This window comes from Hibiscus syriacus, unplaced genomic scaffold (genome assembly GCF_006381635.1).
Source record: "Hibiscus syriacus cultivar Baekdansim isolate YM2019G1 unplaced genomic scaffold, ASM638163v2 tig00111810_pilon, whole genome shotgun sequence".
NCBI classification, from domain to species: Eukaryota; Viridiplantae; Streptophyta; class Magnoliopsida; order Malvales; family Malvaceae; genus Hibiscus; species Hibiscus syriacus.
In genome coordinates this window covers 1,114,538-1,120,056 of record NW_024063186.1, presented here as the reverse complement: position 1 = coordinate 1,120,056, position 5,519 = coordinate 1,114,538, and the positions used below count along the sequence as shown (strand labels likewise).

The following is a 5,519-nucleotide window of genomic DNA, read 5'->3' as shown; positions in this document are numbered from 1 at the left end:
AGTACAAAATGACAAATATTGGAAAAGTTAGTGACGTAATTGGTAATTATGGCATTGTTGAGGTTTTGGGTTGAAATTTTATTGGGCTTATTTGGGTTTGAATTAAAGAAAAATTAAAAAGGGCCCATTATGAACAAAAAGGAAAAGTTAAGATGAATTTTAAAATAATTCAAAAATAATAGTTCTTTTAAGTATTATTATTATGTAAAAATGTTAGTAAGGATACTAACATTGTATTTTATAATTGTATGTGTGATTATGGATGTTTTTGTAGATCGTGATCAAATTCTTGATACAAGCAAATTAAAAGGCAAGGAAAAAGTTCAAGACTAGTCGGACTTTGTCAGTAAGGCATAATAGTGAGGCATACCAAGTTAGTGCATTTATTATGTACTTATATGATATGAGGACGACTTGCGATGAGTCAACCTAGAATGTTTTTATAAAAGCATATTTTACCGTATTTTGAAATATTTTCATAAGATTTATGAAAATGATTTATGGTGATTTTAGGGTATGAACTGCCCTAAAATAGATGAATGAACTTTTATATTATTTTAACAGCTATCGATGTTTCAGAATAAATGTTTAATTTACGAATTTGATTTAAAGGCCTATTGTATGTACATTGAGAGTCATAGGTGCATTTTGACATACTTGAAGTATGATGGTTATCGATCGATTTTGTTTAATACATATGTTGCATCTTCATATTAGTACCTTTGTGTACCTATGTGTGCATTCAAGTATTCATAATGAGTATGTGAATTACCATATATATATATATATATATATATAGTATCGCTATTGCTACGGTACTTATACTTTTGTTTAGCACTTATGTGCAACTCATGTACCTTGCATTCTCAACTATCATACTGTCGGAACCGTCTTTCGGTTGGGCCCGGAATTGGGCTTCGACTTAGGAAAATGACTTGGAGTTGCCACCGATCATCTATTTTTAAACAAATGGGTTGATCGGATACCTTATTTCTTACCTGATCTGCGTCTTACCAAAGATGTGTCGGATTCGGGAGTCGGTTACAATCAAGGAAGGGCTAGCACCCTTGAACTGCTCTTTCGGTACTACGTAATTTCCAGTTGTCTTTAATTAAGAAAATTGAAAGTTTAAATTAAAAGTTAAAAATAACGATCCAAATTACTTATCTCTGATAGTTTTAAAAGTATACCCTTACAAAGTTAAGAAACGTGTTAGAGAAAAAATGAAAATAAATACAATAGAGAAAAACAAAGGAAATAAAGAAAATAACATGAAGATAAAAAGATAAAGAAAATAAAAAGAAAAAATAGAAATAAAAAAATAATAATAAATAATAAATAAAGAAAATAGTAATAATCTATATACAATCATTAAATAAATAAAAACAAGGAAAAAAATAAAATGAACAACAAGGAAATAAAAATAAAGTAAAAAAGAAAATAATAAAAATAGAAAAAAAGATTTAAAAATAAATAAATAAAGTAAAAATGAAAACATATACATATATATAATATAATGCAATAAAAAATAATCAAATGATTAAAAAATATATATAATAATAATAGACGTATAAATAAAATATTAAAAGTATATATATAATGATAAAATATAGTACATAAATAAAATATTAAAAATATATATACATATATAGAATGATAAAATATAGTATTTAAATAAAAAATATTCAAATAAAAATAATAAATATATATATAATAAAATATTTTAATAAGTAAAAATAAGGGGAAAAAGAAACTTAAATATGAAGGGACTAAATTGAAAGAAACAAGAATTAGGGGTCAAATTTATAAGAAAAATAGGGATCAAAATCAAATTTGGGGTTCAAGTTAAGCATTTTTTAAAAAAATTGAGGGGCTGGAAAAGAGATTAACCCTTTCTCTTTTAAACACACGCGAATCCCCTCGGGTCGGGTCGGTTTTTAACAGGTTGTATATAACCCAAACACCATAAACACAAATCATTTTCATCTCCCCCCAAACCGAATCAAACTTGAAAAATATCAAATCCTCTGAACTAGTTCACGTGTTCTTCATGAACACATGAACACCGCCGCGATTTCCAGAATCTGGCCACCCGCCGCCTCGCCGACTGCAGGTCATCGGCGGTGAACTTTATTTTTATTTTTTTGCTTTTTCGAATGCTCTTCTCTTTAATTACGAAAATCACAACGGTTTTCTAAGAATCGCCTCGGGGGAGAGTAGATCTAGAAAAAAACGTTTCGAACACTTCCCCCTTCAATCATCGACGCTTTAATTTTTTTTCAAATTGACAACGCAAAAACGGAGACATGCAAGCAAAAAAGGCATGGGAAAGGTATGATTTTTACCTTTTATTTTCTCTTCGAATCGTTTACAAAATATGCTTCGAATGATCTTGCGATTCTCTTGTGTTTTGTGTGATTTTCGTTCCTAGTAATCGTGTACAACCTTGTGTGTTTCGAATGTGTGAGCTTACATTAATTTATAGGAAAAAGAAATCCTATTTTTGGCCTATTTTGAGTCCTATTCGAACTCTAACACTTGTTGTGGCACGTTTGTTATTTGCCCAAAAAAAAGGACATGGGTTGTTGTCGAGAAAACCGACGTTGGTTGCGGGTTGTTGGAGAAGCGGCGTTGAAGAGGCTGGGGTGCTGATGCGGCGCTTGAGGGAAAACAGGGGTTCTGAAAACCCTAGCTTCAACGGGTCCTAAAACCGGGTTTGGGTTAAAGGGCGGTTCGCGGGTTCGGGCTTCAGCAAATCCGGGTCACGGGTTGCAGCTTGGTCACTGCTGGGCCACGTGCAATTTGTTCTGGGCCGCTCTGTTAGGTTATTTTTGTAATGGTTCTGGGCCTATATATATATATATATATTTGGTCAAAAAAGTGTGTCTACACATACACTAGGCTGAAAATGGATATTTTGGATTATATTGTATGTTAAGTATGCTAGGCCTACGAGATAACGATTCACAGGTTAATTGAAGGAAACTTGGCTTACCAAGTCAGTTTTATGTGTTATTATATTTTATACGATTAAATTCGTATTTTGATCTTTTATGAAATAATTAAGTTTTGTTAAGCCACATTTATTTTATTATGTCTCATTAAGTGAATACTTAGCGTGTAATGATTTCACGTATAAGTAATAGCGTACAATCGGAGTAAGGCAACTGACATTGTAAACCAAAGGTTGCCTCATAAGTAACTGTATGACATCTTTAGACGTTTACTTTTTGATATTACCAATTGGTATGTATTAGTTATATGATGATACTCTGGTATGTATTTGACATATGGGTTGTAGTATTATATTATGTTCGAACCTAAAGACTATTTTACATATTAGAAGTTAATAAACATTTATAATATTATTATATTAAATGATTTATTTAAAAAAAATAAAATTTTACTAATTTTTAAATACATAAATATTTTAAAAATTATGTGATATCTATGATTCATATAAGAAAATATATACGGAGAATGAGTGTTACACTTGTGCCGTTGTGCTCACATTAACTGTGGTAGTTTGACCTTACCTCTGTTGATGAGCTACTAACACGAGTCTTGGATATGATTTGACTCATGTTATGTTCTTAAAATCTCATGTGTCAGATTAATGATTCAACTTGTCAAAGAGAAACTGAAACCTCTTAGCTCATCAAAAAGAGACTGAAACACCTCATTAAAAGTTACAACAGTGTTGCATTTTTATCTGCATTAGAGAACTCAGTTTGTTTCTCATCCCAATAGCTTTCGTCCCAAAAACTCTGTTTAGAGTAATATAATACGAACTTATTAGCACTGACACAGTTTTTTTATCAGTCATATATAATGAAAAAAAGGTCATTCCATGACTATTGAGTCATACATATATTTATATATATAATAGTAATATTCTTGTGTAAAATTAATAAGTTTCATATCAATCTATAACTATTAGATTTAAATTTATAAAGGCTTATATTTAATTAAAATTTATAACTCATAAATATCTTTTAACTCGCATTAAAATAATATCTCTTTTTAACCAAATTCTAAACTCTAAAACCTACCCTAAACCTCAAAACTTAAATCATAAACCTTAAAACTTAAATCTAAAACACTAAATATTAAATCCTAACTATAAAAAAAAGAAATATTATTTTACTGTGAATTAAATAAATATTTTTTGTGTTATAAATTTTAATTATTTATTTATTTAAATTTAATGACTATAAATTAATGTAAAACTTATTAGTTTTACACGGCCTAAGTGGATCTTAACCCATTATCATATATATATATATATATATATATTAAGTTAAATTATACTGATGTATTGGTTTGCCAGATTTAGAATGGAAACTTTCTACGTAGGATCTGCAGAAGATGAAACTTATGATCATCTATTGGAGAGTGTACTCGTTGGACCTGTTAATGTTGGAACTTACCGCTTTGCATTTCAGGCAATCTCCACTGACGCAGTTTTTATTTGTTTACAGTTTATTAATTTGATGTATCTGTTTCAACATTTTACCTGCCTTGAATATGTAGCAGGCTAAAACACCAGATACATCAAGGATTCGAGAAGAAGATGTTATAGGTGTGACAGTGCTTCTCTTGATTTGTTCGTATCTTGGTCAAGAATTTGTGCGAGTGGGCTACTATGCTAACAATGATTATGATGATGAGCAGCTTAGAGAGGAACCTCCACCGAAGGTGTTGATTGAGAAAATCCGAAGAAATATTCTATCTGATAAACCCATGGTGACAAAATTCCTCCATAAATTTCCACCCTGAGAATGGGAGAAATGAAGAACCCTCGCCAGCTGATCATCCTGTTGAAACCAAGGAAGTTCCTGCTTCATCAAATCAAATAGAGGAGCAGGAGCCTTAAACTTTCATCCTGCAGCCATTGTCCGTATCCAAGATAGATAACTTAAGCATACATAATGACTTTATACCGACAAAAAGCATCACATGAGAATATTAAATGTAAGAAAAAAACGTATATTTAAAAAACATAAGTATGATAAATATAAAATGAATAATAAAATGATGATTATTATATCCATTAGAGGACAAATGAGTGGTGTTCCAATAACTAGCGTTATTTAAGTTCACCGCCCTTTACACTGCTTTCCCGAATTCGCCGCTCGCTTCTTCTTCTTCTTCTTTTTGAATTGTATTATCAACGTGAATAAAGGAGTTTGATTCTCAAGTAATTCAATCTATAAACGATCTAATTTCTTCTTTCACCCCCTTATTTTAACTTGTAACCTCCCAGACCCGGTCTGTAAGTTAAACCCAAACCTAAGTGGTCACATATCCCATTCAGATGTTTTTTTTCTTACAATACATTATATTAATATAAACCAAAATATTAATAATACAGATATATCAAAAACGATAGCAAATACATGTCACCAGATACAACGAAAAACATGTAGAGATATATGTTCGTACAAAATAAGTAGTTGATCTCCCCTGATGCCAAATCTGCTAGCTTACGGTCTGTTGTTATCTGAAAAAGGGTAAAA

General features: G+C 30.6%; 1 pseudogene; it reads left to right on the top strand.

Annotated features, from left to right (window-relative positions):
• Positions 1 to 2,058: 2,058 nt before the first annotated feature.
• On the top strand, positions 2,059 to 4,876 carry LOC120171040 (annotated as a pseudogene).
• The last annotated feature ends 643 nt before the right edge of the window (positions 4,877 to 5,519 follow it).